Below are 25351 nucleotides of genomic sequence, written 5' to 3'. Positions count from 1 at the left end.
TAAAACCGAGCTGTAACTCCCTCTTGACAGGGGTGTGGTGGTTGTATCTTCAGACAGCTTCAGGAGTCTGCCATGCCAAGCCTTTATGGATTTTGTTCTCACAAGCTAGGTAATAGATAAGTCTGAGCAAGGAGATAGATAGATAGATATGAAAGGAAGACCTTTGCTCTACGAAAATATCCATCATTGCTTTTTACAGTGTGGTTCAGGACTGTAGTGCAGAGCATCTGAAGCGTTTGGGGCCTTTTGTTGGGAAGGAGGTGCCGTGCAACCGGGGTTGCTCTTGACATCTCGCAAGCATTCAATAGCCCCCTGATTCTGGGTCCCCAGGATGTGACCCTCGCAGAAAGACAGACAGTATTTAGGGGCTTGATACTTATTGTTTTCAGCAGAGCTCTACTGGAACCAATAAAGTTGCTGCCACCGCTGCTTGGAGCAAAAGTGACTACAGCTGAACAAGAGAGAGACAAAATTATCAATTAAAAAAGCCAACGCCGAGCCCATAATTTTACTCTAGAAAAAACATCTTGCTTCCCAGTCTTTTCTTTTCCCACATGGAGTGAATCTTTGGGATATTAATGTTCCGCTGTCATGTTTGTTTAACATATTTTTTTGACAATGCCTTTTTAGGGTCAAAGCCTGAAGTTTTTCTCCATGTGTTTCAGCTAGGCAAAACTCCCAGTGTCTCAACGGGGCCTCTTCCAAACTAAGTGAAGATTTATTCTTCTCAACTTAATTGAGAATTTCATCTGAATAAACAGAGAAAAGGTCCAGGCTTTGTTTTTTTTGAAATACCATAAAGTAATGTCCTGCTGAACAGCTAAGTTGCTGCTGGGGGGGGTTGGCTGTCGCCTACGAATTTGATGGGCAGAGCCCTCCACGATGGCTCAGTACACTCCTGATGCCCTGGACCACCATGGCCCCATGTCCCCTGCCTTCCAGCCCAACCTTGCCTCATCCCTCACTATGCCCGAACCACTGCAAGTGCTTGGGCACGACTCGGCAAGCTAAAGATGGTGTCATTTTCGGAGATTTGGCCTTAACCTGGAATTTCCATGTTTTTGTGGGTTTAAGTCAAACCTTAATACTACTTCAGCGTAATGTTTTCGTGGTTTAATGTTCTTACAGTTTTTTACAGTGTTTCTTTTAAATTCTGTCACTGAAGTGTATGAGAGTTGACAAGTGTAAATATGTAGTTAGACAATTTCAAAAGTGTATTATTTACTGATCGACCATAATGGCTCCAAAGGAGCCATTATACTCAATCATATCATGTCACTTTGTGGCACTTATTATGATGGTAATATGGATATGCATATTATTTTTTTTTAAAGCATGAGAAGCGTTATTGTGCATGTGTAAAAGCTGTTTTTAATTGTCAGTAATGCTCCAAGCTTTTTTTAATATCAAGAATTTAAACCACCTATGGCTACCAGCCTGCAAATCACAGTAGCAAAAATCCATGTCTATAGGAGGATGGAAAAAGCCATGCTTGATATTTACAGCAATGTGACTATGCATCTCCTTAATAAGGCTCTTTTATAGCTTTATTAGATCCGAGGGCAACCTAGAACCCTAACCTGAGAGCTTGGCAGGTAAAAGCTTTCCATTTTATCTCTGCAGCTTTCATCTGCTCCTGTGAGCGCTTTCCCTGACTTCCTAATTGTGTTTGCGACATTAGCAAATGGCTGGTCTGAAAATACCATGCAGTGCAAGTCATGTTAATTCAGCGATCTTTTTTTTTTAAGGTGTCACAGAAGATGTCTTTTTGTAGCACTGAGGTAGAGAAAGAAGGAGGGAAGGCAGAATGAGAACATTGAACCATGTAAAATAAAAGAAAGAGACAAGCAGAGAGCTGGGAGTGCTAAATATGTTTCAGCCTTTCCGTAGAGCTGGCTTCAGTAGAGAAAGAGGTAAAGAGAGTGTAAGCAGTAGCTTGCTTGCTAGAAAATGTCTTTTGTGGAGAAGATGGGAGGAGAGCTAGAGTTTTAATGAGTACAGGTAAGGAACTAAGGTGCGAATCTGGCATGGGGTACGGCAAATCGATTGTGGAGCAATAATTAGAGAGAGGAGGAGGAATCAGAAGTGTTTCTTAACTTAGAAACAAGGATGTGACTGGCTGCTGGTTGTTGCTACTCAGAGGTAGGTAAAGAAGAAAGGAATCTGTTGGGCAAAGTCCTCACCGCGGAAGGCACAACTAAGGTGAAATCCAGAGATGTGGAAGAGGAAACCCAACGTTGGCAAAGAGCTCTCCACCATTGGGAAGGGCAGTGGTACATCTGTGGGAGCTGCAGGGCTGCTCCGAGGGCTTAGTCTTCCCTGGTGGGTCAGTGGGAGAGGTTCTCCCTGGCATGGGGCTTCGGCAGGAGAAAGCAAGGTCATCACTGCTTGTGTTTTTATTTTGGCTGCGGAGTGTCAAAGCAGATGACCACTTTGTCTTTTCTGTTTAGACTTTAGGACTAGTTCTGCTTTGTTGCTCTGTTATCACAGGAGTTATTTACCCTGCTCTGAATGAAATTGGGCTAATTACTGAATGACAATTTTCCCCCCTTATTCTAAAGAACCTTCTGTTGGAAATGCATTTTGCTTTAAATACAGAAGATTAACCATGAGATGGTAGAATGAGAAAATTTTGAATAGTTCTGGAGTGGAAGGATACATACATGTAATTTTGCAGATCTTGAACTGATAACAGTCCTATTTCCTCACAACACCTTTTAAATGAATAAAAGTAACAAGTTGGATTTTTTTTTTTAGCCAATTCTGTGTTAATTCTAATATGTCTCTCTTTCTGAAATTGTATTAAAACCATTTGTCTTCTTTTGAAATACTGAACAAGAACCATAAAATCAAGTAAATATGCTCTTACTATTTCTGTCCTGGACCTACATAAACAACTGTGTATTCAGGCTCAGGATTGAGTCTTGTATTTGTGAAAAGGCCAGGGCAAGTTAAGCTTAATTATTTCTTTTGAGATGCTGCCTATTCAGAAAAGTTACTTGTTGAAGTCTCATCACCCATAATATGAAATATTGGTGCTATTTCTGCTGGGATCATTAGTTTAATATTCCGAATAAATTGTATAACTGCTCATTTGTGTAAGAGGATGGGATTTATGAAGCTACAGGGCATTTGTACACACACACGCACTAGCACACAACACTTGTTGATGATTCAGAGAAGGAGTAGAGTAATTCAGCTCTTGGACTGCCTCACGTGTGATTGGCTTCCTTTCTGGGGGACTTATTTTAGGGAAAAATCAATGTCAACTGAAAAACATTCCATTCTGAAAAGACAAAAATTCCCCTACTTGTGAAAATGTGTCTTGGCAGCTGATTTAACTTATGATACAAGATTTAACACTTTTCACTAAACATGAATATTTACCATGGCAACAGCTACGTTATGGGCCACATGTTGGAGACTTGCACATTGTTGCAGAAACTTGTAGCTCGCCGCATTTAGCCGAGTCCTTGTTTCCACCGGCAGAAGGAGCCCACTGCCGCAGCTGTTTGGGGCACAGACCTCCCGGCAGGGTCGGTGGGCATCCTCCGTGCCTCCAGCAAGGTACAGCTAATTGCTCCATCAGGCGTTTGCTGGTGATGGGCACTGCAGTGCTACGTATAGACAAAACACTTGACGACAGAATAACCTGATAAAAAGCATGCGTTCACCTCCAATTTGCCTTTCCAGCTGTGGGGTGAGGAGAGCTTTCTGCAAGTTTCACTTCTCCAGACTCTCTTTCTCCCCACCCCATTGCCCCCCCAGATGCAGGCAGATCAAACCCATTTTGGCCACGCGGAGTAACAGGTCTGCCGTGTCCTCCGGCCGGTCTGCCCTCCACAGTGCCCCCCCTGCTACTGTCTTAACTCCTTGTCACCTTTCATTTGCGGTGTAGTGGCTTTTCAGGCGACGTTAATTGAATCACGCTCATCAGGGACTTAATAAAAGCGTGACGGCCAGGACAGAGCCCTGGCAGATGGCAGCCCCGGTTGACAGGCGGGATGCGTGGCTGGGGCTGTGCCGGTGCACCGGAGGCAATGGGCTGGCTCCTCTGCAGGGGCAGAAAGTTCGTGTCTTTGGAGCTGTGAGAAGAACAAGCCAACAGGAGCAAACTAAAAGATGGCTTCAGATGATTTAGGTTGCAGTTAAGTGGTTTTTTTTTTTTCCTGAAACGGGGCTAGGTAATCATTCAATAAAACTAAATCCTAGCTACGAAGGACTAAATGTGAAACAATAAGAGGATTTAGCTGTGTAGGTAATCACAAACATCTGCAGATACCTTGAGTAAGAGCAGTTTTGTTTTATGAGTAGGAAGAATATAAATTCTCTTGCTCTAGGATAAAGCTAGCAGAGGGTTAGGCAGAAACCCCTTTTCCCAGAGGTGAAACCCCTCAATTCAGATGTTTCTTGTACCTTTCTCTGAAGTGGACATCGCTTTCTCTTGGCCATTGTTAAGGAAAAGACCTTGGTCTGGAGGGGCTCAGACTTTTCCTCTTCTGGGCACTGATGGGAGCTCTGCCCTTTTCCTTTCATTTAAAATACTCCAATTTAAGTGAAAACTGCTATGCAAAGCATAGCTGAGCATGCAGCCAGGACTGTAGCCTGTGCCAGACAGAGCCCCGCTGCGGTGGTGGTCAGGCTGGGGATACTCGTCCCCTCCATCAGCGCTGGGCTGTGGAGCCACCCAGCTCCACTGTGGAGGGTGTCCTCTGCCCAGCTGGTGTTGCCGGTGCCGTGGTCCCCGGGCACGGTGGCTGCTCTTGGCTGCAAGGCTGGTTTAAATCTTGGCCTTTACTTGGTGCGAATTTGCCAAGCTGCGCTGATCCAGAGCTTAAATAATTTGCTTCTCTTTTTAGCATCATGTCTTTTAAAGGTGTTATATTTGTTTCCATTTTGCGTTAAATTAAAATTAAGTGGTTCTGCTTTGTAGATTTAATAGTGTACAAATATATCTATTTTTAAATCCTTTTAGCCTATGTGTATGTGACTAAGAAAAAAGCAACAGAGTAGGGGTCTCTGATTATTTTTTTTTTTTTACTTGAATCAAGTACCCTGTTGGGATTTCAATTATAAGTGAACGTTACACTTGTTTGTTACTAAGGTGACTACAGTGTCAAGGTTATGTGGATGTTGTAGTATTATAAATGCAAAGATAATGCAAAAAAGAAAAATAGTTGTGTTGGCTAAAATCATCCTATTCCTATAGCATAAAGTTGCACACTGTCCTACATTTCGATTCTCGTTCTATTAAATTACCTGTTTAATAATTTGAATCCAGTGTTATTTTTATATTATATTGCAAATGTGTGACTGTGAGGTTATTTTTAAGATATATTTATTAAGGGAATGAATACAATAAGACAAGTCATTGCAGCCCACATACAGTTCCTTGACTTCTCATTTTATGATGTTTCAATTGCATATGATTACCAAATGTAAGTTTTAACTTTTATGGGGGTTCATTAGAGATGCATCTGTGTAGAGAGAAATTCAATAGAATTTGATAATTTTTTTTTAAACCTCTAAAAGTGTAGTGAGATGGAGCAACTTGATGGAGCGTAATTTCAAGCTTCCTACTTTGAGCTTGGATGCACCGTTGTGGGGTCTTAGGGCTTAGCGGGGCTGCAGTGGCAATTTGCTGATGATGGGGAGAGGGAGGGCACTAGCAGGAGGTCTGTGTGTTTGGGGTGCGGGAGAGGGGAGTGTCTCAAATCAAAGGCATTTGACGTTTTTTTTCTGTGTAGGACACAGAGGCATCGGTCAGGGCCAGAACTAGCATGAAACACTTTTGCTCGTGTGTGAATCGACCTTCTGGCAAAGAAATACCATCTCAGTGAATCTGTGGTGTTCTCTTTTAATAGAGAATCTAAGTAAAATGAACTCCCCAAAAGCCAATATTGAAAGCAATCTTAGTGAGCGAGTGCTGAGAAAACAAATTTTGGGGCACATTTAAAGGAATAGATGTAGTAAATGAGTAAGTCTACCCTGCTGTTGAATGCTGCAGTGCTTTGGGTGAATACTAAACAGGAGCGTATCCAATCAAGTATAGTTTGGTTGCATAATTTATTAACAGAATGTGTTTCTTTTTAATGTATAGGAATGTAAACATCTATAACTGAATGATCATGTCTTTTAGTAGAAGGAACCCCATATTCAAAACTAATTGTAACATCAGCTGTTCATAGAAAACTTGTTTCACAATATAGACTATTTATTTCCAAACATCAACTTCTCATAAGGTTGCAAACCAAGATCCAAAGCAAAGACATCCTTCTCTGGGCATAAGAAGGGGAATTGTTTTTTTTCTGCAAATTTTACTCAGTGATGCTCAGCCTTTGAGGTGCTGGTGCATTGCTCTGCAGCCCTTCCTGCTATCCCAGGCCAGGACAAGCATCTCATCTCCACTTCTGTTGCAGGAGTCTCTTCAATAGCTCCGTCAGTGTGTGGCTATCATCTTAGAAGTATGTTTTTCTCTTTGTTTTCCTTCCTTATGGGAAGGGGAAAGATTGGATGGTAACTCCTGAGGTGTGATCTTGCCAGGATGAAACCCGCTGAATGACAAGGAAAGCAGAAGTGGGTGGGGGAGAGGGTATTTCTGCTTTTGGTTTTAATTTGGAGCTTTTTTGTTTGGGCTGAGATCTCTGAACCTGCGGGCAAATGGCTCTGCAAGTGCAGGCGTGTGGAGCCCTCCTAGGAGATGGCTTTCCTGTGTGGTGGCTCGGGTGGTGTGGGGCTCCTGCGCTCACTGTCCTTGCTGCCACTCAGGCGAGATGTTTGGCGTGTGCGTGGGAGCAAGGATTGCCGGTGACTTGAACGCGAGACTTCAAAAATCTTCTTTTCAGTGATTAAAGCCACTGCTGTGCCTGGCGTCCTGGCTTGCTTTAAGTATTTGCTGCTGATGGCATCTCTGAGTAGGGACAAGCCTTTTGGGGTGGGAAAGCTGGAGTTGCTTTGCCTGAGATGGTGAGCTGTCGGCTTGTCGGGAGCCTGGTGCTGGCTGTGGGGAGTGGAGAGGAGGGAAGGGTGATGGCACTGCATCTGAGCTGAGTGCGGGTGGGTTGGTTTCATTGTGCCCTTAGAACATCATCCCCAGAGAAATGGTATTCCTGGTCTGTGCCACCTCCCACAACAAAGCAGATGAAAAGCAATGAAGCACACAATTACATAATGAAAAACAATAAAATGCGTCTTCTAATATGTACTACTAGTGACCATATGACTTTATAATAAAAACTAAATGTGATTACATTTCCAGGTATTGTGCTGTGTGATAAACTCCAGGAAAAAGTGAAGAACAACTTAGAAGGAGAAGACTTCTTGTTTAATATAAACCTCAGACTTTGAAGTGACACATAGCGGGGAATAAATGTCCATCATCTATCAAATGAGGTTTGAACGGTTTAGGTCACACTAGACAAACATTTCTCACCCTAAAACCTTCTTTTCATCTTCATTCATCAACAACACCTTAAGCTTGTGCCCCTCTTTTTCTTTTCCACTCTCTCAAAAAATAATAATTTACTTGATGCCTACAAATCACTTCTGGCTGGCATTTGTTAGGCGAGTTATGAGCTAGAGCTGCTGCTGCTCCTGTCAGCACCGTCTCCCGCGTGGGGAGAAAAGGGGGTTAGAAGTTTGTGAAGAGGCTGAGGCGGGAGAAGTGCTGCAGAAACGGTGGTTGAAGGCATGGGAGGTGGTGAGCGGAAAGAGGTGAGAGAGGTGAGAGGAAGATACAACTGGCAACGAGGATTCCTGTATGGCAGATCCCTTTCTTGAGCTGCGCCGTGCAGTTTGTGTAGTTCATGTCTCGTTTCTTGCAGTGGTTTGTGCTTGCGCAGTGTAGAGCTGTGCGAGGCGGTGCAGCCCAGCCCCTGCAGACAGGAAGGAACTCATCCTCTGAGGGTGGTGGTGCTGTATGTGTAAATCCCAACAGACAGGGTTGGAGCTTTACAGCGGAAAGGTAAACCTTCATGGCCAGGCTGGAGACATTTGTTCTCTTCCGCAGATCCCTCAAGGTGGCCCAAGCTGCCCTGGTGGGTGCTCAGTCCCAGAATCTCATTTTTAATTTGCTTTCTTAGTCTGCAGACTAACCTACATCGTTGAGCCTTGTAATTTCTTCCTGCCGCCTTCTCTGAGGTCTTTGGCTGTGCCGTGCACGAGCCGTTCAATCCCCATTTCCTGGTAGGAAACTACCCCTCTTACACTAATCCTTGTCCAATAACTCCTAATTTTTATTCTTATCCTTTTCCAATTTATGGGACTCCTCTTGGATTAATTTCCCTATGGTACAGTTTTTCCCCTTGCATTGCTTGCTTGTTGCTTCCTCACGGGTTCTTCTTTTTTCTTTCAAAGATATTTTTCTGGCTCCATCCCCAACAGCCTGGAAGTGATTTGTTCAGCAGCGCAGGCCCTTAGTTTTCAAAGGCCACAGGCTGTTTTCCCTCGTTTTCTGCCTTCCTTCCTTTTTTCTATCATTCTGTGAAACAGTCTGACAGACATGGCTTCTTCACAGCCACCAATTACTGTTAATCTGTGTGACTGCAACAGGCACAGGTAGCAGAAAAGATCTGTTTGAAGGCAGAATTTTATGTGAGCGGAAATTTCTGTAAATCTGGCAAGGAGAACTTGTTGGGAGGACACAGCCATGCTAGGGGAGAGAAATCAGTGTTTTAATTGCAATATAAAAGTTGATTTTTTTTTTTCCCCATCTCCATTTTAAACATTGCTTTGTCTTGTTCTAATGTGGGGTTTGGAGCATGCCACCATCCATGGTGCTGTGGGCCAGCATCAGGCAGCACGGGGTGTCTGTCACCCAGCCACCCTGTCACTGGCATTTCTGGAGTTGCCACCCTGTGCTCTGTACCCCCTTGAGGTATTTTGGAGGGAGCTTTGGGTATCATTACCCTTTGTAATTTGACACAGCGATGTACAACCGTGAGGGTACAGTTGGTGGTGGGGTGGGCAGGAGGGACCAGCAAACCTCCAGGCTCATTAACGGTGGAAGGAGGATTCACCCGTTTGTGGGAACTGGTCACACATCATGGAGTATCACGAGGTAAGCCAATTTCCTACCCCAATACCTTCCTCTTTTCCACTTCTCTCCTTCACAGTTTGAAAACCGTAAATCACTTATTTGAAATGTATTTAAGGAGAAGAATATTTTCCCCTGCATTCCCACTTAATGCTTTGTAGCGAGTACAGTTGGGATCATTCATGTGCTAAAGCAAGAGAAATATTCTTCTTTGATACTGTATCTTCATTTTAGGCATTTTCCTCTTTTACTCGGTTCTTAGATGATAATTTCGAGTCCTTAGATGCTGCTCATTCTGCCACAAAAAGAAAATGCAAAACAGGATATTTTAATATTATTAATAATGAATGTTTACATAATTAGCTCAATTACTTTGTTCACTTTGACATTTTGTCATTGTGGACCTGTCTTCTCTCTTTTAAAGTACGTTAGCAGTGATGGGAAGCGCAGGGGTGGTGCTGGGATCCTGGTCGTGCCGAGCATCTCCCCGTAAGGATGAGAGCTTCTCCCCACCTCGCAGTGCCAGCCACCTGTGTGTCCTAGCCCTGTATTCTTAGGGACACTTATTTGAACCTCCTTAAAATATAAGTTCTTCAAGAAGTTCTACCTCTATAAGACCCTAAAAATATATATTTTGCATGTAAAATGAAGAACGTGCTTCTTCCATGAGGCCCTTCAGGTCTGTACGAGATTGGGTCATTCGCTGGTCTAGAAATTCTCCTTTGTGAATTGACACTGTGTCGTAGGGGTGAGTTATTAATCCAGCCTGTAATTGCTGTTGTCTGACACGCTTATTTTATAGATTTTAGGTGTACATAGTTAGGAAAAATGCTGTTCTGCAAAGATTTTTTTTTTGTCAGAAAGAAATAGAGAGTGTAGAGGTTCTGACGATATTGGAAAAAAAACTAAGGGGGTTTTGTTGGTGGTGTTTTTTCTTAAAAGAAGCAGCAAGGATAACTGTGTTAAGCAGCAGGGTGCCACTGAATGATGGAGAAGCTGAAGGAATGGCTCGTTTTCCTGTTATGTCACTGCTTTGGCTTTCTCACTCTTGTTCCTCTGTTTCTTCAGAAAGGCCCTGCAGGCTGCAGATAACAGAAATTAAATTAGTATTGATATAACATTAGACACTCCTATTAATATTGACAGTCTGTCGATACTGTTGTGCTACTTTTGTAATACGGGATGTTAACGGATAATACTTTAAATAAAAACACACTAATCTTATAATCACTGAACATGTAGCGGGGTCTCGACTCGGCTCACTTCTCCTCCGAGCTCCTCCATCCTCATGTTTCAGCCCTGCCTGCCTGCAGCTCCTCTTGAAGCCTACGAGGGTCAGGCACGTGGCTGCCTGCAGATAGGGAGGTGGGGTGGGACAGGGATGATGGCTGGAAGTGGCAAGGCAGGAGTAGAATCATAGAAATGTAGAATCATAGAAACGTAGAATCATAGAATTGTCTAGGTTGGGAGGGTCATAGAGTCCAACCATTAACCTAACCCTGCCAAAACCATCACTAAATCATGTCCCTCAGCACCATGTCTACCTGGATGGTGATTCAAGCACTTTGCTGGGCAGCCTGTTCCAATGTTTGATGACCCTTTCGGTGAAGAAATTTTTCCTGATATTCATCCTAAACCTTCCCTGGTGCAACTTGAGGCCGTTTCCTCTTGTCCTATCACTTGTTACTTGGGAGAAGAGACCAACACCCCCCTGGCTACACCCTCCATTCAGGGAGTTGTAGAGAGCGATAAGGTCTCTCCTCAGCCTCATTTTCTCCAGGCTGAACAGACCCAGTTCCCTCAGCTGTTCCTTGTAAGACTTGTGCGTCAGACCCCTCAGCAGCTTCGTTGCCCTGGTGTAGTGATGAGACTCTCCCTGTGGCCGTGATGGTGGTGGGGCCAGTCCTGAAGGCAGGTGTGTCCATTGCACTGAGCTCTGGGAAGCCCTTTGGGGCTGTGGGGTCGGTCCTGAAATGGTGGGGTTTTACTCCCGTGGTTGCTCATGGCTTTTGATGGGGTGCTGCCCGTCTTCGTTGCGTGTGTCCACAGAGTTTGGTGTAGGAAGCAGCACGAGGATGACTTCAAGTTCTGATGCAAGCCAGCAAGCCACCAAGTCTCAGTTCGACTGTGCTGGCAGAGCGTGCATGGGGTGAGAACAGGCAAGGTCAGAGCAGTGCCCTGAATCCATGGTGCGTATCTCGATGCTTAGCACATGTTAGCAGCTCCACGTTTCTTATGAACTTTTTTTCCTTTGAAGTCTATCATGAAAATCACCATGTTCATCAGAGCTAAAGTTATTTGTTAAATGGTGTAAAAAATATGCATTAAACAATAATGATTACTTTAGTAAACACAGATGTCTTTGTATTATGCAGTGGGTTTTGTACACGAATTTGTACGTCTGTGACAGAGAATTTGCCATCTACCTTGAAAAATGGGAAACACAATACATGTTAATTGCTTCTCCCTTAGCCCCCCGCTCCACCTGCTGTGCTGCTGCAATCTGTTGATGTAGTGCCGAAATTCGCTGTGCATGAGGCCGGGCTCGGCACCGAGCAGGTTGGCACTTGCAGATGTGCGCCCGTGGTAGGAGGTAGCAGGCAACAGTCTGAACTTCTGCCTCTTTGTTTTCTAACTAGGAGGATATTTTTAAAAGGGGGAGGGAAAAACCTTTTTCTGGCTGAAAACCATCTAGTGATGATCAGTTATTCACCGCATTATTAATGCTTATTTGGACGTTGCTTGGACTGCTGGATTAAACAGCTTTCCCGTTATGTATTGAATAAAATGAAATACATGTCACAACAGCAGTGCTATGATGCTGACAACCGTCCTTGGCTGTGCATCTCATTAGAAAGATATACATTTTTCTTTGTTGTGTATCTGTGAATGACAGAAGTTGACAAACATCTTTTAAGAAGTTGCTGTTTGGAGAAAGTTACATTTATGGCACAGAAACCAAGAAGAAACTGCTTGTATTGAAGGTAAATAATTATTTCCTACACATGCATTTTATAAATCGCCCTCCCCTGCCCTAGTAATTACTTTTTACTTTATTGTTGCATATATGTTGAAGGAGATCCTCATATGGATCACTTACTCTAAGAAAGAAATCCCAGAGGGTTCAAAGTTCAGTTTGTATTGAAACTTGCACTTAAAGCAGGATTAAAATCCTTGTATTTCACAGTTTTAAAGGCTGAATTTATTCTCCAAATGTACCGCATGAACTCCCGGGGGACAGCTGAGTTTTTCCATAATGTTGTTTTTTTGGGAGCAAAGAGTTATTAACTTTGACGGAGGAAATATTCTTGGGAGCAGGAGTATCAGGTAGGGGCTCAGCTTGCTGTCAGCTGAACAGTGATGCTGTACTTCAGAACACCCATTTTTCCAGATTCAGGGTATGTGTGCATAATTTCTATCAGCCTGCATTTCTGCAGGTGGCTGGCACTGGCCCGACATAGTGGTTGCTTGGCTTCAGAGCAGGGACCGTGGCTCTGCTTGCGGTAATGGTGTGCGTGTCCTTAGGGGTCTTTGGACCATTGTCGGGACAACTGAGGAGCAATAAGAAGTCGGGATTATTTTTTTAAAAGAATACTTTCCAAAGTTAAGAAGGAAGACGTTTACCACCCTGGCTAAAATGGTTTCTGCCTATTCGTAGTGAATCAGAAGGAGACATTGCATATTCAGCTACATTTGCATGACTCCCCGGATTTCACAGGCGTCGTACGGGTGCCAAGTTGATGCCGTGTTGACCCACAGAAACTTGAGAACACAGTTGAGAAACCAGTGAGAAGAGGCAAGTGCAGACTTGTGGGAGGGAGAAGAGGAGGGGAGGAAGCAGGCTGGAATCCCCTTTTCCCACCGTCCCTCCGCCTCCAATGTGATGGAGCAGCAATGGCACAGCCCTCTCCTGAAAACTAATGTACATGGTGCAAGGAAACTTTGCTGTTGCTGGGGCTCCATTGGTGATGCAGAGTTTAGGTATTATTTTTTTTCCTTTTCTTTTTTTCATCTAGACCCATTCACCTTTCAGCAGCCTGAAACAGAGAACACAATCTCTGCAAGAAATCATCATTTGGGGGAAAGTCTGTATTCAAGGAGTTCTCAGCTTACACTCACCCTTGTGTCTGAAATTGTTTTACTTTTGTTACAAGTAACACCTAAAATTGCCACTTAACCTTGCGGACACTTTGTTAAGTCTGTATTTTTGATTGCAGCAGCTGGGGTGGAGTTTCCTTTGGGAATTCAAGGAGTAGGAAGTGTTGTTTGTAGTTTTTTGTTGGGTTTTTTGCTGACTGGTGCTAATGTGTAGGTGGGGATGTGCTGCTGTTTTTGTAATACTTTTATTGTTTATGGAATTGTTAGTTAATTGATGGTAACAATGCCTGGAGCCTGGGAGAGGTATTCTTTTATGTTTGCTCAGATCAGAACAAGTAAATAATTTTATAACTTAAAAAGAGATTCAAGATTATTCTCTGTAGTTTATTTACCTTGCAGGTTTGCATCTGCTATTTCCATACCTTGTTATCAGGTTTTCCCCAAATGAATTTGTGTTATTTCTAACAAGACAACAGATGAGAAGAATGATTATACTTATTTTTTTAAGGATTCAGTAGGGTGTAGCTGGACCCCCACCCACCCCCCGATGGACCTGGGAGCTCAGGAGCAGGTGCTGCACCTGAACTTGCTCCCACCTAGTTGGTCTGGACATGGGGAGGTCTCAAGTTGACAGTGTCCCCTTTCCACTTGCAATGACTTTCATGGGAAATCTGGAAGGCAGTAGGGCATCCGATGGATGAAAATGTATCTTTGAACTCCTGTTAATTGCTTCACGGTTTACTCAGACTAAAACCTCCTTGGTAACTTTGTCTTCCACGTTTATCCAATGAAATAAAATTCAAACCAGCCCACAAACTAGAGAATGTTTTTTATTTATATGTGGTGTAGTTCCATCTGGTCCACGTTAAGGACCCCAAAAATATATGTGATTAGCTTTATAGTTCACTGCTAAAGGTAGCAAAGCTGGCTTTTAACATTTTTCAAATTTTCAGCTAAGCATCTCAAAACATTTGCTGGCATTTCCTGACTATGATTACCAACCAAAGATTTTCCTGGTTGTCTTTTCACTTTTTAAAGTATGTTGCATAGTTTTCCTGCTCAAAATATCACTGAGGCCTCGGGTGTTCCCTTTATGACTCTTATGCAAACTATCCATCTCTGTCAAGACTGGTCAGTCTCAAACCCCAAAGCTCAGTGTTAGGAAACGTCAGATAACATATACTATTAAAGTAGTAAAATTTATGCCTATCACCACCACTGAGCTCATGCTCAATAAAACGAAATGCCACGCATTAGAGACAATAGGAAAGGTGAGCTGTGCTGCTTCACAACAATTAAGGAGAGGGTTTATTGTATGTGCCAAAAGCCAGCTCAGAAATGCCTGCTGAGTGCACAAGGAAGACTTAGCATCATCAACTCACCCCGGTTTAAGTTGCAGGCGTTTGCTAATCAAAGTCTTGTGTTCCCACCAAACGAGTGGGTGAGACTTGGAGAGAAAAAATAAAAATAAATCTTTTTCTACTGCATTTAAGCCAGGTTGTCGTCTTTTGCGGCCCTTTTGCAACAAATGCGTGTTTGTATCTGGAGTTACTCTGCACTGGAAAGCACCCCAGTGCTCCCAGGAGGTTTTGGTGCAGCCTCAGCACCTCCACAGTCCCCCCAAAAAGGTCAAGAGACCCAAATTCCTGCACTTGCAGGGGTTTTTGTGCCCATGCCATATTTACTCTTGGAATATTTGGAGCTGAAGTGGACAACTGCTGCTGCTTTGGCTGCAGCTTGTCCGAAACGCCACGGTGGCACAAGTCTCTGTGGCTACCTATATCTGAAATACAATTTTAATAACAATTTTAGCGATTGCAAGTTTTTCTTTTGGTGCTTATTTCTTCTTCACCTGCTCCTTCGGCAAAGCCATGCTGTCAGCTGGCAGTAAAGGCCTGGAAAACCGCCCTGTTTTCTGTAGAGACGCAGGGTATTACCTTAATCCTCGACCTGTTTGCTGCACCTTAATGCTGCTGATGGAGAGAAAGCGTAAGCACGAGGTGTGGACGTCACTCCTCGTCCCCTTGCATTAGCAGAAAATACTCCCAGCATCTACCTCACAGCATCCAGCTCGCGTAACAGCCTGGGAGAGTGTTTTACGTATGCAGTTATCCTGTGCATAGTAGTAATTTGGGGAACTTTTTCCTAAAAGTGCAGATTTGGACCTTGAGGAGGCTGCCTCTTAACCTCAAGTATGTCCAGAAGTGCGTAGCAAGAAGTGCCAGGGATTTTCAGGAGTTGAGCTGAAGGTGTTGTTTGAAGTTAACCATATTTTATTTTCTCAAACCCTTTCTTGGGACTTAATTTATATAGCGCTGTGATGGGCACGTATAAACATTGTGATCAGGTTACAGTATGAGAGAAATAGGTAGACTCATTTTCTTTTTCTTTTCTCACAATAAAAATCTAAGAAATTCAGTTGCTTACCCCGTAAAATGTACATTTCTGTTACGGATTAGTCTTATTTTAATGAGGCTGTTACTTATACAGTAGTACATTAGCAAAGTGTCCTTTGATTTTTATGTAGCGAATGTTTACCAACCGATTCAGAGAGGTCTGAACATTATTGCCCCCCGGTTCTTAAAGTGGGGTATTTGGGTCAAAAAGCTGTCAATAGGAGATGGGGACATTCCTGGGTTACACGCAGGTGCCCCTGAGTCGGGGAGCGGGTGAGAGCTTGGCCCTGTGGGGACCCCCATAGCAGCATCCCAGCAGCTCCACAGCGGCACGGTGGGGACCGTCCCCGCCCTGTTAGGTGCAGGGGTCAAATCCTGCCCAGAGCCAGGGTGTAAAGAGGTTTATAAGTTGCTGGCACCCTTTTATTGCACCTTCTCTAGAAGAAAGCGGGCGGCAGTGGTGAAGTGAAGCAGAAAGCCCGGTGGCGGGATGAAGACATCCTCTGTCCATCTCTGCCTGTGAAGCTGAACTGAAGCCTTCCTGCGCTGCTTAAAATTGTAATTTTGGATAAAAGGCTGTGTAATAACTTGAGAAATGTGTGAGAAGATCTCGTGTTAATACTGTATAAACCTTCTTTAACTTCAGGAAGCTTAAAATCAAATTTGGCAGAGCTTACAAGGGCAGTGAATGTGGAGCCACTTGACTCTGGTAACCGAGAGAGTCGGCTGACAAACCTGCAGTATTTTGATTTTTTTTTTTTTTTTTTACAGAGCTATCTGAATTCTTGAAAGTATTTACTTCCTTGTGAATGTGTGTAAAAAATATACATTTTGCTTCACATATATGTTAAAAATGTCAGTCTCATGTTCTGTGCAAAGATTTTTCCCATCTCTTTGGGGAAGCTGAAGGAGGAGAGTATTACAGTGCATTTTAGGTTCTCTGGCTTTCAGGTTTTTAAAAAAAGAGGTAATAAGGTAGGTTAATTGTGGAACTAGGAGGCTCCACTGACTCATCTTCTGAATAAAGAAATTCAGATCTGTTGTGACCTCAAGAAAGTGAATTTTTAGAGCAGTTGAAGTTAGAAATCTGGGATAAATTCGGGTATTTGAAAGTCATGGTAACAACCATGTGTAAGAGTGTATCATGCTCTATAGTAAGATTGCATAAGGGCACAGGATGAAGCATCTGATTTTTTTTTTTATTTTTTTTCCCTTTTGGCATTCTGTTTGTGACAATTACATGACTCTCTATTAACTGTGTGTGGAAGAAAGCAGTGTTACGAAATGAGGAGAGATTTCCTTCATCTGTTACTCTGTAGGTAATTTTTGTGCTTTTTCCAGTATTTAAGTACCTCTTAACTGCTTGCTGTCCATCTGTATACCATTCATAGTACTGTAAACTAGTATATGTAGCATGACCTTGTAACTTGCTTTGTTTGTGCATCTGCCAGTACAATATGTTGTCTTTCCTTAAAATGCAAATATGCTCCACACAGTACAGAGCTCCTTAGTCAATAAATAAATGGAGGTAAAAAACTGTACCTAATACCCATTTAATTTAAATTCATTTTATAAACATAAAGACGCCTTTTAAGAGAAGCTTTAATTCAGACTAGCACCTTGATTTGTGGTTGCCATGGAGAATCAAATCTGTCATTTGACAAGAAAAGTCACCCATTTATGACAGCACTTTATCTTGTCTCTCCAGGGGAAGAAAATGTCAAAAGTGAGAGCAGAAAAAAATAAAGCCTTGAAACACCAGAATTTCTTGATTTCATTTTTATTATTCAGCTATCATATCCTTTCTGATAATAGCAAGTTGGTGAAAATAAATAATGTTCCTACAGTAAAATCAAATATTTCCTATTGGAATGGACAGGGCTCTTTGTGATTGTCAGTGCTGTGAAGTCTGGCAAGAAATAGTGTTATTAGATAAACCCACAGTGCCCAAATCCCATTTTCTTTTCATTACAGTGTCAAAATAATTATACCTGTGTAATTTGGGTAAGAAATTGTAGAATAAGTAAAATGGTCCATTGGAAGAGATTGCTTTAAGCTTGTGTTCATTACAGGGTGGGGTTTTTACATGCTGAAGAAAAAAAAAAGGTACAAAAATTTGTATAATTTCATTTGAATAAAAATGTCTGGTTACTCTTTCATGTGCTTTGCAACCAGAGGAGACGGCAAGTGCTGTGGTCTGTTGGGGTTTTTACATCCATGCATCTTTTACAAAAGAGAGTTAAAAGAGGCAGGAGTTTGAACACTTTTTGATTCTCAGGTGAAAATCTCTAAAGAGTTTCAAAGACATTAGATAAAATTGATTATTACCTGAAATTTTTTTTGAAGTGTTTTTATTTTGTGGGATTAAGAAATGGCAAGAATCGGGTGTTTTCAGGAATATAATTAGCTATCGCAAGTGTTTACGCGTGTACATTTAATGCATATAGACACGAAGTTGCCCCCAGGGGGGAAACACTTACCGTAGCATTGCATTACTTTTTACATAAATCTAAAAAGTGCTGTTGAAATAACGAGACTAAAATAATCCACTCTGCGCCTCTTTCTTGAGACGGCGTTTGTGCCTTTCACAGTATTGCCGGGTTTGATGTGGTTCAGGAGTAATCTTGTATCAATGAGATAGCATTATAATAGAAAGTCCTTTAGTGGTTTAGTGTAAATATTGGGCTGGTAGGGGAGCCGCTTGCTGGAGCGGTTGTGCCTGCAAGAGATTACAAAAAGGGAGAGAAAGGAAAGGGTCGGAGGCTCTTTTTTTTTTTTTTTTTTCTTTTTTTCTTTTTTTCCTTGAAATTGGCTGGTGGTGCCGGATCCATAGCCAAAGCTAGTTGGGATCTGCTGTGAGAAAACAGGCAGCACAATAGTTCCCTATTCCTGCCTTCATGTGGAGGCTGCAGCCAAATCCTGCTCTTGAATACTCCTGTGTAACTCTGCTTGCCTTCACCAGGCATTTACCGTGCCTGGCCAGTGGAAGTCAGCGATGTGTTGTATCCTGGGGGTCTTTGAAAATACATATCGTTGCAAATACCACCTTTTTGGGGAAATAGTTGCAATTTATTTATTTTTTTTAATTTTGTTTTTTAACACATATTAACATCATGTCATAGGAAGTGTGTTCGCATGGGCTACCGGAGTGTGATAACGTAGGGAGGTTTTTTGTGAACCATCTGGAATAAAAGAGGGTGAATTAAAGATGCTCTCCGGGGTTATGGAATCTTAAAGATATTAGAGGGTCTGATTTCCATAATGCCTGCCTCTCCTTTTGCCCAACTGTTGATATAATCTGCTTTAAAATCGATTTGCTGTCATCATGTAATCAAAGCCTTAATTGCATCATCATTGACTTCAGCGGTTTTTGCTGATAAATTTGTGTGACTGATGGTGAAAATGTTGTGAAAAAAGAAACAAGCGTTTGAAAAAATTTCACTGGGTGTGCTGTCTCTTGCATACGGACAAAAAAATTCACAGGTAATCCAAGAGCCCCTGAATTTCAGTGAGAGATTTGAAATTATTTTCCTATGTTGAAAACCTTGAGGCTTGATACCATGAACTGTTAACTTGTTGAGAATATTCAAAGGAGTAATAAAAGATTGATGTTTAGCATGGCCTTGTCAAAACTATCTTTTAAAATATTTAGTCCACTTCCAATTGTAACTTTCTACAAGTTGTTCTTGAAAAAATAATCATTTGAATCTTGAAAAAATAATAATAATAATAAGGGAGGGTGGGGTAATGATGTTTGTTTGCTTGCTGTGAGGTTGTTTCCCAGAGCACTGAATTGTCTCCCATAATCTCTGTCTGAGGGAAGACCGAATAGAGTTCAAATGTTTTTATAAAACAAAAAATTGTGAGTAACTTGTCTCTCTAGTTTCCGACAGAGGCCGTCTGAAATGGCCGATATCCTGTCCTGAAAATCACAGATGGAAACTTCATCTCAGCACAGGGCTCCGGCAATAATGAAATGAAAGTAGCAGAGTCTCATTTACACTTCAGAAATAGTTCTCTGCAGTTTCCTGTTCAATCTACCAGATTTTCTTGTGTACGTGATGCTGGTCGTTACCCACATTTAAAGGGCAGCGTTTTAGGTTTGACCCTTGGAGAATTGCGAGTATGTAGGTGATGCTCTTCCGTTACCGAGGGATGCTGTTTGCTGCAGCGAGTCCTGCTACAGCAATAACTGAAGCAGCAGCGACTGTTTGATGCTGTTTCGACAAAGGTTAACTCCTTCCTTTTGGCTTTCGCGCTTCTCTTTAGTCAGAGCAACTGCAGCACAAGCTTTTCTCAACGGATTTTTTATTTTTTTTTGGCTGATTTATTTAAATTGCATTTTTGTTTTAATAACCTGTTTCAGAAACATACTCCGCTCTGAAAGCCTGTGATATAAAATGGCAACAATCGCCTGTTGTTTCTGTAAGGGGGAAGTCAAAGTAAACGCATACTTTGTAAAAGCGAATCACATGTTTTGCAAAAGAGAATATATACCGGGTGCTAATAAGACTGTGTATTGACTGTAAATGCCTTTTCTGGGAGCCTTTGAAAGAGAAGAAAGCACAAATTACTGGGGAGGCTGGAGAATGCTGTAGATCAGGGTAAAAATGTGATACTTGGCAGTTTCTGTGTATTAGTGCAGCCCCTTCCCCAGCAAAATAAATACCATTTAAGTATTTAGCAAAACTGAGATATGCCACTTCTTTTGAACAAAACCTGTGACTTTCTCTAAAATTTAGAGGTCCAGAAATTAAAAGCAGAAATTAATAATGGGCATTTGGTAAGTCTTGTGAGGGCACCCATTGGTCTCACCAGGTCTCTGAGGCTGCCCGAGCAAACCCACACGGGCACATAATGGAGAGGAACAAGAGCGCAGCTCGTCACCGTGTAACAAATTCTTCTTTCTTAACGTATGGATGCATATGTATGTGCGTATGTATTTTTAACAGAGCTGCAGTGTCTCCATTTAGGCAGCGTGCAGGAGTTGTCACTAGCGAGGGGAAGGCAGGGCAGCCGCATGGCACTCTGCTGAGCATGGAGGGTCCTGCCGAGGAGCGGTGGGGGAGGACGAGTCCCACGGTACCTGAGCATCCTCCTTGTGCTGTGCCAAGTTGGGTACTGGCAACCTTGGTGGCACCCTGTATGAGCCCCCAAAATATAAAGGGGAAAGTCTTGCTGGCAGAAAGATTTCTGTCAGACATCGGGATCTTTGCGAGAATGATGGTGATGCTAAAGTTGCAATGATGATGGTGATGATAAGGTTGGCCACCTTAGCAGCAGGTGCCCCAAGGAGCAGTGGGAGCTCCTGGTTTCTCACTGAGCCACACCTTGCTTTGAAGCCACTGGAGTCGTCAAGGTGCTTTGAGTTGTTTAAGGGCACTGAAGTACTCCTTGTGGTCTCATCATGGGAGAACCTCAGACTTATGGCTGTTGGAGTGATCTTCTCTTCAGAATTTGAGGTTGATGTCTCCACACTGCCTTGACATCAGTGCCACCCAGCAGCATGGTCCAGCGGCTGGTTATGCTGTTAGTTCTGGTCATGGAGACTTGGGGTGCACGTCTCTTGTTGGCCAAAGATGCATCGTGTTCTCTCCTTACTGTGCTCTCTGGTTATAGCTGCTTCTTGCTGTTGTTTCAATTCTCAATTCTTAAAGATAGCGCAAAAAATTCTCAAGAAATGACATTAAAAGCAGGTGTATGTGAAAACAACCTTCATGATCTGTCACATGACATTTGGGAAATGATAGCGTTAAGGTGGCATAGGCTACCTTAACCAAGCCATATATGTTGTGAAACTCTCTTGACACAATCATGTAGTTTTGGGGGGGGGGGTTTGTTTTATTCATTTCTTCCCAAAGAGCCTTGTTTGGGCTTTGGCACGTCATCCAAACCCAAGTGTTCCAAGTTTGCCATGTGGTTCCCTGTTCCTCATTTCTGCGTCCCCACCAAGACACACCTGGGGCCAGTTTTGCAGAAGTGGTCTTGGGTTTGCAACCACAGCTGAGACCAGTTGGGGCTCTCTGTAGCAAGTGGGATTGTTGGTATCCATAAAGACCGTGAGTCAGAGGGGGCTCAGATTGGTGCTTCAAGTTAGCGGGTAACTCAAAGCAGCAGCTTCAGCAGCCTCCCTTTTGCTTTGTCTTGATTTCCCACCAGTGCGATGGTTGTGACGGTGTCAAGCTTCTCTGCAAGTGGAGGTGAGGGGACTTTCATTTATGTCACAAACCCTGATGCTGCAATGAGGAAACCGGGGATGTTGTCAAAAGGAGCTTGGAAATTTGGTATGCAGCTCTGGGTTTAGATAGTAGGTGTTGAACAAGTAGTGGGTGCTGCTGGGAGCATGGGTCCTACAAGGGTAAAAAGAAACGCTTAATAACTGCACATTAGATGGGAGTCCCGTGGAAAAAATACAATTGTGTAAGTGAGGACTCGATCATAATACCCATTCCAAAGGTGTAAATCAAGATTGCATGTTGATGTTGCCAACTTTGTTGCCTAGTTTTTGCAACCTTAACGTTATTTTAATATAGCTTTGGATGCAATTCTATAGAGGATGTGCAGCAATATGTTAACATGCTGTGCTATACTACATTTAGGGCTTGTAATAAGTCTTTTTTTTTTTTTTTTGTATTGTCTTTGCCAAAAAAAATAGTGACTTTTGAGCACTGAAGTATGTGTTCATCTTGCTGCATTTTTATTTGATTCTGGGTCCTGTATGCCCTGTCTTACTACAAGATCTCAAGGCTGTTACTCTCTTCCCTCTGTATCTGGGAGAAGCAGTCAGGGTAGTCCATGCTCTTCATCAAGATCCTTGCTCAGAGCAGAAGAGGAAGAATAGTAAGTACATGAGAGGTTATAAACCACTTAAGTCAGGCTCTTGCAGTTAAAACAGCTAAAATACAAATATTTGCTGGGGGTGGGGGAAGACATACTAGGATTAGATGTTTTTGCCTGGATGTTATAGGTCTGTTTTTTGAGGGGGAGCCTTGTGAAGCTTTATTTTCTTATTGTCTGAGGGAAACAGCAATTCTCATGCTATGTGAAAAGTTTCTGGTGGTAGGAATTTTTTTACAAAATGGAAAGATTATAGAATAGATTTGGAATAGATTTTTTCTTTTTTGTTGTTGTTTTGTTTTTTCCCCATTGATGGACATAGCTTCGTAGTCTCATCCAAACTGAAATGAAGATGGCAAGAAGTGTAGAATTCATCTCTGCAATTTCAGTGTTCAAATATACTGGTTCAAGTGGACCCACAGATGACAAAATTGATCACATTAGCAGTTTGTGTGCCTGGCTTTCAGGATGATGGGAGATCGGTGTTCTTATTACTGACATTCTCACTGGTGCGCTGCACATCTTGGGACGACGTGTTTCAACTGTCTCTGCCTAAATTTCACCATATATAAAATTAGATAACCTTTACTGACTTTACAGGTTTTGCAACTATTATGTATGCGTTCAGGTGTTCCCGGAGTACCAGCACATGGCCCTGCTTTCCTCCTTCCCTCTGTTCCAGCTCTGCCAGCTGGATGGGAGCCCTTCCTGAGGATTGGGCAATCCTGATCCTAGTTCTCTTAATTAATTGATTAGTGGTCCTGATTGAACAAGTAGGAGCCCTCCCTGTTGGTGTCTGGGGAGGTGTTTTGGAGGGTGGTTCAGGGGGATGTTGGCTTCTGTAGAAGCTGTCTGACCCCCTTGGATGGGGCAGTGTTTCCCAAGGCCAGGAGCTGGCGTTTCCCTCACAGCCTCAGGGTTTTTTGTGCTCCTCTCCATGTGAGGCTGAATTTAATTATCGGGGATAAGGTCCTCCAGAGCAGACCTTTAAAAGTCCTATATAAAGATGCTGCTCTTAAGTAATTCAATATTTCAACTGCTCTGTGCTGGATTGATTGATTGATTAATGGAGGAGTTCATTTAATTAATCTAGGGCTTCACTAAGTCACATGTGTTACAGTAAATACTGCGATGGTGGTGATAAAGGGGGGTGGTTGGGAGCCATGGCTCCTCGCTTGCCTCTCCCATCCCTTTGGCTTCACGGCGCAGCTATGGGTGCAAAGTCGCCATGAACAACTGGGTGCGTGTGCCGGGGCTCAGGCTGGATGAATCCCGTGGGTTTGCTATCTGTAGGTTGCTAAATATATTGCGGATGGCAGGCAGACGTGATACTTTGTCACTTCCTACAAGTCTGCATGTGGAGCGAGACGGTTTCCCCCCCACCTAACCCCAGCACATGCCCGAGTGGTTTGCCTGAAATTTTGTATTCTGTCATGTGATACATCATTGCATATTGACAGGGACAATATCTGGTGTTCCTGAGCAGGGTCCCTCCGCCGAGTGCGTGCTTATGTTTTGTTTGCCCTTTGCTGGCCAAGTTTGGTCCTTGGTGGGGGGGGCACAGGGACCTCCCTGTCCTGGGGGCTGGTGGACATGTGCATGTGTGTGCTGTCGTGGTACGTGTGCACTCCCTGCAGCACCCCGAGGAGCTGTGATACTGGCTACAGAATACCCCAAACCTGCAAGTTTTGTCCCGAAGCCTTGTGTCTTGGCCACGGAGAGCTGTGTGTGGAGCTGCGAAGCCTGGTCTGCAGGCTGGTGGAAGTTTTATTGATCCTTCCCTCACCCTCATCGCCCTTGGTAGCCTTAACAGAGGGAAGCTTTATTTTCCTCTGAGGGTTTTCTGTTTTGGCTCTGAGTACACAAGGCATTTGGGGACAGAGCTGTTGTGGGGAGCTGTGCAGGAACTTCTCTGCGGCATTGGTGCTCCCATAACCCTGTCCACCTTTCATGGAGAAGTGTTAGTCTTGTGCAGAAAGATGTCTTCAGTGGATCTGTATGGGAAGGGGGTGACTGAAATGGCTGTGATCCTGGTACCCTAAGAATTGGTACAAATGTTCCCAAATCTGAGTGCTGGTGTTATTCAGCCTGGAGAAGAGAAGGCTCCAGGGAGACCTTAGAGCCCCTTCCAGTACTTAAAAGGGGCTACAGGAAAGCTGGGGAAGAACTCTTTCTCAGGGAGTGGAGCGATAGGACGAGGGGTAATGGTAAACTGAAAGAGGGGAGATTTAGATGAGATATTAGGAAGGAATTCTCTGCTGTGAGGGTGGTGAGCCCCTGGCCCAGGTTGCCCAGAGAAGCTGTGGCTGCCCCATCCCTGGAGGGGTTCAAGGCCAGGTTGGACGGGGCTTGGAGCAGCCTGGTCTGGTGGGAGGTGTCCCTGCCCATGTCAGGGGGTTGGAACTAGATGATCTTTAAGGTCCCTTCCAACCCAACCCATTCTCTGATTGTACAATAAATAGACATAAAGGAGACATGATTGTCCGGCTAAAAACCCTTGGCAGGGATGGGAAGTTGAAGCTGCATCTTGTGGGCCATATCCCAGTGCCTGAGCTGTGGGCTGTGCCTCTGTACTGAGGAAGTGACAGTTGGTGACTCCAGGATCGGTCACCGCTGTCACATTTCCACACTTCCCTGTCCAGGCTTTGTACAAATAGATGGAGAAATGGATTGATAGACACACGTGTGGGGCACACGCAATAATCCATGCTACTTTTAAATGAAGTCTATTAAAAGCCCAAATGCTGGGCAGCCTCATGACTGGGTTTGCTTCTACATAACCAACGCATGGGCAGTTGCAGGGCAGCTGAATGTGTTTTTTTTTCTCTCTCTCTCTATTTTTTTTTTTTTAAAAAGAAATGAAGCCTTGATTCGTGCAGTTTAGTGCTGCTGTCATAGGTCGGCGGTTTGTTGTGTGGTTAGCTTGGTTCTCAGACCTGTGTGTTGAAAGGTAATGGGGTTCATCTCGAAGAGAGCTTTTTCTCGG

At 43.3% G+C, this 25351-nt stretch overlaps 1 protein-coding gene across 11 annotated transcripts in view; it reads left to right on the top strand.

Moving 5' to 3' along the window:
- The window catches only part of FOXP1 (forkhead box P1), a 391349-nt gene that overhangs the window by 55010 nt on the left and 310988 nt on the right, over nt 1–25351 (top strand). Inside the window, exon 1 of one of the 11 annotated variants that reach the window (XM_074603304.1) lies at nt 21625–21728. The exons of 9 other annotated variants lie outside the window; for them this stretch is intronic. The gene's annotated coding sequence lies outside the window, so the exon portion shown is untranslated. Of the gene's footprint in view, nt 1–21624; nt 21729–25351 lie in introns of those variants that run through there. One more of the 11 variants, XM_074603306.1, reaches the window with a different exon arrangement.

This window comes from Larus michahellis, chromosome 10 (assembly GCF_964199755.1).
Source record: "Larus michahellis chromosome 10, bLarMic1.1, whole genome shotgun sequence".
Lineage (NCBI taxonomy): Eukaryota > Metazoa > Chordata > Aves > Charadriiformes > Laridae > Larus > Larus michahellis.
Note: the sequence above shows the minus strand (reverse complement) of the source record. Positions and strands in the feature narration are given on the sequence as shown.